The sequence below is a fragment of the Lissotriton helveticus genome, chromosome 1_1 (genome assembly GCF_964261635.1).
Source record: "Lissotriton helveticus chromosome 1_1, aLisHel1.1, whole genome shotgun sequence".
Classification (NCBI taxonomy): Eukaryota; Metazoa; Chordata; class Amphibia; order Caudata; family Salamandridae; genus Lissotriton; species Lissotriton helveticus.
This window is the reverse complement of record NC_136057.1, coordinates 1,484,204,672-1,484,214,012: the sequence shown is the minus strand read 5'-3', so window position 1 is coordinate 1,484,214,012 and position 9,341 is coordinate 1,484,204,672. Positions and strand designations below refer to the sequence as shown.

Below are 9,341 nucleotides of genomic sequence, written 5' to 3'. Positions count from 1 at the left end.
GCTCCCGAGATCCGCCTGGACCTGCCAGTGTTGTAATGCCGCGTCGGTCTTGGTTGCATCGACGTGCGGTGTGTGTGTGCGCGCAGCTGACGTCACTGGTCCTGGGCCTCCTGCACTGGCAGCGTAATGTCGCCACCCGCAAGGGAGGCACCGTGCAGCTGTTGGCATGGTGCCGCGAACCTCACTGAAAGCGTTAAATACTGCGCATGTCTAGTGGTGCTCATTCAAAAGGATACGTTGCAAGCATACTAGAGTTAAGCGCTTCTTTCGGTTTTTTCGTTTTCCTCAGCACGAAGAAGAAACGTGCTTTTAGGGAGCATTAACCTTTTATGAAACCTAGATGCTTTATTATGTATGTGACTTTGCGACTTTCTTGGCCGCTAGCTGATCAGACTTTATTTTCAGTGGCATTGGCCTACTGTACGTCACCCAGCCCACTTTTTAACATCTACACCGCCGGCGGTGCGTGTAAGTAAAGAGGAGTTAACATTCAGGGCAGAGCGGTGCATTGGAGTTCTGTCACTGTGAGTTGAACCCCGTGACGTGTGGGGTTTCAAATGGAACCAATTTTCCCTGCAACAGCACGAATCCTTTCAGTAGGGTTTCCCTTTATCGGATATTTAAAAACGCCTGCTGTGACGGCGTATAGAATGTATTTAATGAGCTGAGAGGTTTATTAATAGATCTTCGGAGTGAGACCATTATTTCTAATTAGTTATTAACCTTTAAATCCTTTATAAGGCAGGTGACCTAATACATTTCACGTCTCATTCGCTGTTCAAGTAATGTGTTTTTAGAGTTGCCGATCTGTGCTACCCCGATGAGGATGTTTGCAGAACCTCATGTGCTAATTTTCACTTTGTTAAACGCTTTCCATCTACGCTATTTCCTGTTCTAATTTCCTGTAATTACTAGCACCCTCACCCTCACTCACCCTCACACTCACCCTCACTCACCCTCACTCTCACTCACCCTCAACCCCTCACCCTCACTCACCCTCAACCCCTCACTCACCCTCACTCACCCTCACCCACCCTCACCCTCACTCACCCTCAACCCCTCACCCTCACACGGTGCAATAGGTCTCGGAGCATTTGAGTTAGAGCTTTTAGAAATGTTTATGGCTTTTTTTTTTAATTCTTTAGCATTGGCTACAGGAAACAAAAATGCTAAAGATTTACAAAAAAAACCATAAACAATTCTAAAAGCACTAACTCTAATGCTGCGAGACCTATTGCATTTCCAATGCTTGTTCAATATTATATGTAATAACCATAGTTGCAGCTTATTTATATTATGCAACAAATAACCATTGGCAAAGCCAATAGTCCTTACTTCTTGTTGTATCATATATCTGGATGCAATGACAGATACATCAAAATACAAGTCGGACGGCACACTATGCTAAACACAGATTTTTAGCATAAGTGTTTTAAAGACTCTGGCCACGCTCCTTTGAGAGACCCCCCAGTTTTTTTTATCCCACTTAAAGCCCTGGTCAGCAGTGATCTGTTTATGTAAAACACTGCAGATTTTAAGCAAGTAGGCCAGGTGTCAGAGGCGAGGAAGAGCTGAACAGAGGTCGGAGAATGGAGGGCCTTGGACTTCAGAGCAAGAGGTTCATGTCCTGAGGGCTGAACAGATGGAGCGCAAGGACTGACAGCCTTTGTCACTAGAACGAGTTCCCTGCGACATGTTGTGACAAAGTGTGAGAAAGCTGGTGTATGCGGTAATGAAGGGGGCCAAAGGTCACAAGTGGAAATCATGCCAAGACATACTGCTGCCCGAGTTCTTTCGAGGGTTGTACATTGAGTGCCATAAATGTGGTAATAGTAGTATCTGTTATTTACAGTACTTAAAATCGGAAGAACTGTCGCAGACAGCGTTCAATAAAAACATTGTATTACTCTGTGATGCAGGAACAATCATAAACTCTCACTTGGCCTGTTCCATTATCCGAAGAAAATTTGGAGCGCCTTTTGGCGATTGGATTTTCAGGGAGTGCTACACAAGAAAACACAATTGACGTGGGCCAATTTAAAATCGCAGCATGGGAGGTGAGTGCAATGGAATAAACGGGATTCCTTCAGCTGCACACCTGGGGCAGCGCACTGTGAAACAAAGGGGGGGGCGAGCTGCATCTGCAAGCAGTGAATGGGCGCCTTTCTTTGGCGGCGGGGTAGCTTGAAAAAGCACCCCTCGCTCCCTGCAGCCTCCTCGCCTTTGTGCGGCCTCTCCTGAGAGCCTCGGCCGGGCCCTATGGCTGCCGTAGCCGAACGGAAGGCAGGGGCTCTCCCTGGTGAACGTAACTCTGCTCAAACAGGAGTAGTGTTCGCCGCTGGATCTTTAAACCGCATGCGTGCAATCACACGCATGCGCACTAAACGGGCAGAAGAGTGGGGAGCTTAAAAATACATGCAGCCAAGTCATGGAGTTTCTTATGCGCATGCGTGGAAACGTGGTGAGTGTAAAGACAGATGGGGCGGGTCTATTGATAGGACACCCCCCCTTCTGCCCACGAATGTGTTCATTGGCTGTAGTTCGATAAACTGGTGCCAATAGGAGGTGGGCATAGATTAACGCCTTCTGATTGGTCCTGACGTTTCCAATCTAGGAGAATGATTCGTTGAGGAAGTCAGTTCATGATTACGTTTCACCCGAAGTCTTAGCCAATTATGGGAGTCTGCTATTTTACGAATTGGTGGACCGGGACCCAAAGGGGTAAGTAGAGGGGACATGGTGTCTCAGTATATCGTGAGTAGAACTCGAATTTACGAAATCGCCTGTTCGGATTAGTGTGTAATTTGTACGCCGTAAATGACGCACAATTAAACTACTCAACAGGTCTTGTGTTGGTCCCTTAGACACCAATATGGGGGTCGATGTAACGGCAGTCTCTTGGCACTTACGTGCGCAGGATGATCGTGCATTTGGGTTGGATTCTTGAAATTGTTAATCAACACGTAGTCGACACTAAGCAGTAGGTGTAGAATGTGCGTTATAATGAAACGTCCGGTAGCTGAGGTGTAAGCTATAGATTAAGATTTAGTAATCTTAGTTGCAGAGAAGTATATTCATAGCTTGGCCCTTAGGCTAGCCCCATTAAAGGTAGCCTCCCTGCTGCTCAGCCAATACTCCAACTGACACACACAACCTCACAGGCACCCAGGCATTCCACACTGCACATTCATACTGGCTGAACAGCAAGGACCAGGGAATATGCGTAGTAAAATACCCAAGGTGTAACAATTTGTTTTGGAAGCGGTACAGTAGGGCAAGCATAAAAAAGACAGTGGTACCAATGGCGGGCAGAAGTAATTTTGGCAGTGCCTACGAGCAAAGGTATAAAATGACAATAGACTGCAATATGTATGGCGTTGTTGTGTTGATCGAATATGGGAAATGAAATGCAATTTTTGTTGTCCATTTTGCATTTATCTAGTTCGGCACCAACGCATGAAAGTGACTGTTTAAGTGAAGAGCAGGATAGGATTGTGAACCTGGGCCACGTGGTTCTCCTGTTGCAGTTATGCCATCTCATTTTTTTTTGTTCGAGTAATGTCCCTGCGTGGCAGAGAACAGATGTTTTTCAGTGATAGGCTGCCAAATGACACAAAAGCTTACATGATAAGTTACAAATGTCAATATCGGCATTTACCTTGACGGATCTGTGAACAGATCGACGTTTGAAGTGTAGTGCTTCTGGTCACCTGAATCCTGTTCTGAAACCTGGGACGTAGGTGTCATTTGGGTGATAGTCATGAAACAGACCTAGTAGATCAGGGATATTTGGTCGGCCTGTATTAGAGTAGTCGGGTGACGTTTTGACGCCAAATGCGTTTACAGTTAGTATTGAGGTGCGTGTGACTTATGTGTTGCCTGTGCAGACCTTGAGATACAGGAGAATCTACTACCTACCTGAGTTCCTGAAATTGTGGTGTAGGGTTTTGTTTTTATAGTACTATTCCAGGGTTACTACGCCCAATTTGGCTTTGAAGCACTGGGCAGGAATTACACCTAATACTCTATCCAGAGGCGATTGTGCATAAGTATAGTTTATGGAAAATAATTAGGGTTCTTCGAATCCTTGTATTTGCAGGCATATTCTACAGCCGTGATACTGCCGCAACACAGGAACTTTGAAAAAAAGTTTAGTGCCAAGTGAGTAGGATTTGCAGTAAGATTATAATTTTGAACTGGCGTTATGCAGAGAGATCATGATCACGTTTGGATTTTCCAGGCCAATTCAGGGCAGAGGACTAGTAACATTTATAAAGAAAATATTAATTGTAGAGCAAAGAATAGGGACCTGCTGGGGTACGGATTTCCAGCCATTAAGAAGCCGTTCCCAATGGCCTCACATCAACCCTTTCCAAAATACAGTTACTGTAAAAGTATCAATAACAATTTCATGATTGTAACGTTCTAATCATAACTTTCAAAGTGTTGTGAGGTGACCTTTTTCAACAGTTTTTCTTCATTTTTTCCTGCCCTTTCATTTCCAAACTCATATGCCCTGTGTAGGTGTTCCTTGATTCACTGGTTACAGAATATGAGGAGTAACTGACTATCCCTGCAGGTTAATTCTTGGCTTGTTGACATTTATGGGCCTGTCATTGTGTTGTGTTATATGGTAGCACAGTACACCATGTAGGTGTGTGGTTGGGAGTGTATTGTCTTTGGTTTGATGCAATCTTGGAAGTGTTTTAATGTCACCCGTGATGACCACCGAGGTGCGGTTATCTTGTTAGGGTACGCCGTGTTTAGCTGTGTGATGAATGAAGAGGTGTGAAAGAGAAGTAAGCAGTGTACACTTTTCTGAAAGCTGGAAGCTTCTAGCAGGTCTGCAGGTCCCTCTATGCTAATACTTATAATCAAAGTCCACTTAGCTGGTTACTTCACTAAGTTGCCCATTCTGACATATTTTGTTCACAGCTTATGGTTATGAACAGGCATAGGTTGAAGGGAAAAATGATGGTGAGATCTGATGGAATGGACTTTGGTAATATCATCCCGCATTTGGTTGTCATTGTGAGCTTTAGTATGTAACTTGTTGGGACCTGCAGTGGTGGACTAACTTAAAGCCCTCTGTTGACCAGCAGCATGTAGCAAATCTCTTCAGTTATTCCATACCTGTTCTGCTTGGTGGTGGTTGGTTTAATGCTGTAAACTGGCACACTACAGGGCGATGGACAGGACCTGTAGCAATTTTGTGTTATGTAAGACTGTCACTCAGTATAAGGGAATTATTGGGCAACCTGTATGAACTACAATTGACTGCCTGACCACTGATCGTTGTGATATTAGCGTGTCATGGGCCAGGAGGGTTTTTATATTTTATTGGTGTTGCAATATATAACGCTTCCTGCCCATGACGAAGCATTGAAGTGCTTCATGCCAACTAGCACGTTGCTCCTGAACCCACGTTATTCTTCTGCTCTTAAGTAAACGATTCCATGCATTTAGTTTAGTTTGTATGTTGTAGATTGCTATAGTTTATTTATTTTTAATTTTTATTACATTTTATTGTTTTTTTTATGAACATACAAGACAGTGTCAATGTTATCATTGCAGTCTCACATTGCATTTCACAGGAAGGTCACAATATTGTATGGCAAAGCATCTCAACCCAGCTATGTCAACTTCAAACTGATTACATGTTGTACGAAGTGAATTCTATTAGGCAGTACCGGGGTGTGACAATAGAAAGGTCGTAAAAGAACCCCATATTCTTTAGTCTTGACTTTTTCAGGAACACCTCTGCATAGGTCGCCAATTGATCCCTGCAGTACGCTATATCTATTAGCCATTGTTCAACCATGGAGACTTCTCTCCCCCCCCCAATGTATAGCTACCCTCCTTTTGGCCAGCAACAATGCAATTGCCACTAATCTGTGATTAGTAGGTTGCAACGGTTTAAGTAGCTCAAATTAACATCATTGTGGAGTGCATACCAGTTGTTTCAAAATCATATCTGAGTTACCTGCACCCGGTAGTTAAATATTCATGGTATGCCCATGCCAGGTGGAGGAAATATGCTTTAGTGTTTCCGCACCGTACACATTGATTGTTGGGTTGCAGCCCATACTTGTGAAGCTGAATGTGGATGTAATACATTCGTTGTAAGTATTTGAAATGTATGAATCTTAAATTAGAATTGGTCGTCCGATTTACTATTGAGTGCACAGCAAAGCATCCATTTCTCTAGTGAGAGCGGAGGCAACAGTACAGTGCTCCATCTGGTCAGCGGATTTGGTGGGATCCTATCATTTTCTTCATGAGAAGCATTCTACAACCAGGTTATGAGACCTTTGCATGAGCTGCAGCTAAGCAACGCTTGTAACTCCCCCCAGTGTCGGTGATGCCTCTGGGAATTGTGGGAACAGTGCCTTCGCTGCCACCTTAAGTCTGTGATAAATATCCGAAGAAGGGTGTTACGCTGTCCATGTGTGAAGGTCTTTACCGATATAAACTACCCCTCAGGATAAATAGGAACAGTGTCTCTAGCCCCATGTCCTTGAGAATAATCAGCGCTTTCATTTCTTGAGTAACTGAGATATTCAGGTGCCAAAGCAGTTGGAGTGCTGGTGCAAAAAGCTGCAATTTGCGCAATTCCCCAGTGTATGTCTGGCATTCGTGGTGCCATATATTGTGTTCATTTCCGCATGTGCAGACTGCCCGTTCATGAAGTAAAATGGCTCTGAGCTATATGAGACGTGCAGTGTCACTTTCTATGGCTATGTGTGGTAAGTATGGGGTCGGATAGAACCAATAATGTGCGAATTGTGCCTGTGCACATAAATGGGCCCGAACCCTCCTTTTTCATATATTCTGGTAATCGCTTTCCAACTAACTCTGGGTTGCTTTCCCGCCCAGGCCAGTGTTATCATGTGGGATTTTAGTGTATTAAAAAGTCTTTCGGTAGCACTGTGGGGATATTAATGAACATATAGGGAAATCTCATTAAGATAACCATTTTCATAAGCGCCACTCTGTCAGCTAGCGACAGTGGTAAGCGTATCCAGCGAGCTACCTGCTCCTTCAGTCAGGAGATCGCCTGCCCATAATTCTTTTTCAACACCAACTCTGGATCTCTGTGTACCCATATTCCCAAATATTCAAGGGGTCTGTGGTCCACTGCCATGGGAATCAAGTGTATGTGGTTGTCTGTGCTGTGTTAGAGGAAATATAGTTGATTTGTCCCAATACTTATTTATGTGGTGTTTTCTATAGGGCAAACATGACCCTACGTAGGGTATCAGATCGCTTTACATTCGCATTTCCAAAACCAGTTAAGTTACCAAGTCATCAGTTGTTGTACAATGATTAGAACTAAAAATTAAGCTTAATATGCTTAATATACATATATATATATATATATATATATATATATATATATATACAAGCCCACAAAAAGATTAATGTTCGATGATAGGTAGAAGAATATGATCATGAAAGGACAGTTGATGATAGCGGGTCTGTTGAAATTATGGGAGGTAATTACTCATATAGAACGATTTTGTTTCCTTTTTTAATGCAGCGATGGATGGGATTCTTCTAATGTTAGGAGGGAGAGCGTTCCAGATTCTTGGAGCTGCACCGGCGAACTCTCGGTCATAAGTTCTTTTCTTACGAAAACGTGCTGGTTTCAGTAATAGATCTGCGTGGCTCCTGTAGACCCTACAACCTCCTGATGGTGTGAGTTTCTGGGCTAGGTACCCTGGTGTTTTGTAATGTATCACTTTGTGAGTGATACATGTCAACTTGAATTGAACTCTTGCTTCATAGAGCAACCAGTTGAGTGCTTTCAAATGAGGGGTGATATGGTCGAATTTTTTGGATCCAGTTGTAAGTCTTGTGGCCGCATTAAGACAAGCTTTCAGCTGGGCTGTTGAGATCTTGGGGAGCCCGGCCAGATTTGTGCATCCATACTCTATCCTTGATATGACAAGTGCCTGAACTGCTGTTTTGAGATCTGACTTATTTAAGAACGGTTTTGGTTTTCTGAGGTAGCTTAAATGGAACCTGGCATTTTTTGCCATCGTGTTAATATGTGCTAGTATGTTCACATTTATGTCCAGAATAATTCCCAAGGATTTGGTGGATTCAATAATCTTCGGAGTACACTTTAAAGCCGTGATTAGGTTGGTCCATTCTAATATACTCTTTGCGCTTTTCTGGGGCGTGATCAGCAGGAATTCTGTTTTATGTGGGTTAAGCTTCAGGTGGTTGCTGGTTAGCCAATGGATGGTTCTCATTAGTGCCTGGTTCATGATACCTGTCTCTTCTGTCGATGTGTCTTTGATGTACAACTGAGTGTCATCTGCCTACATGTGGAAAGAAATGTTTGCTCTTTGTAATGTTTCTGTGAGTGGCTCTGCGTACAGATTGAATAACGCCGGGTGATAGTATTGAACCTTGTAGAACTAAGATTGTATTTCTGGTTGAACCTGACAATGTTTGGTTGACTATGAATTTTTGCGATCTGTTCTCTAGGAAGGAGCTAAACCATTTTAGGACTGTTCCCTCTAATCCCAAACAATTTTTCATGCGATCCAGTATTTTGGCATGGTTTACTGTGTCGAAAGCCGACGAAAGGTCAAGCAGGATTAGGAGACATGTTTTGTTATGGTCAAGGGCAAGTAAAGCGTCATCCACGATGTGCAGAATTGCTGTTTCCGTGCTATGGTTTGGTCTGAATCCTGATTGGAAGTCATTTAACAGTTTGAATTCCGAAATATGATGGCTCAATTGTTGTTGCACACATTTTTCCAGGACTTTGGCTAGCATTGGAATGTTTGTTACTGGTCTGAAATTGTTGGAATCAGAGGGGTTCTCTGTTGTTTTAAAAAAAAAATTGGAGTGACTTGCCCAGTTTTTAGGCAGTCCTGTATTTCGCCGTGTGTCAACGAAGCATAGATGACCTTTGTCCCTGACGGGATGAGCAGATGGTTTATTGAAGACCAACACTTTGCAGGTATGGGGTCGTTATAATGATTGTTAGGTTTAATGGTCGAAATGATCTTTGCAATGTCTAGTTCACTGACAGGCTTGAATACTGACCAACAAGCATTGTTTTTTGTTTTTTCCAAATCTAGTTGATACTGATGTTCATCTAAGGTGCTCTTAACAATTTCAGGGTCTTCAGCTGCTTTTTTGAGCTCCACCTCCGATAAATTTGCTTTGTCTGTTAAGAAGGAGGCGAAATCTTCACTGTTTAACATCGTTTTTATAGTGGCTGGTGCAGATTTATTGGATTGAACTTTTAGTAGATGGAATAGTTTCCTCGGTCTGTTTATTGCGTTATCTAGTTCTTTCCTGAAGAAGTCTTTTTTTGAGTT

At 43.1% G+C, this 9,341-nt stretch overlaps 1 protein-coding gene across 2 annotated transcripts in view; it reads left to right on the top strand.

The window, feature by feature from the left end:
* The first annotated feature begins 2,650 nt into the window (after positions 1–2,650).
* Positions 2,651–9,341, top strand: part of TROAP (trophinin associated protein) — a 337,695-nt gene continuing 331,004 nt past the window's right edge. For both annotated transcript variants that reach the window (XM_078658425.1, XM_078658415.1), the window contains exon 1: positions 2,651–2,721. The gene's annotated coding sequence lies outside the window, so the exon portion shown is untranslated. The remainder of the gene's footprint in view (positions 2,722–9,341) is intronic.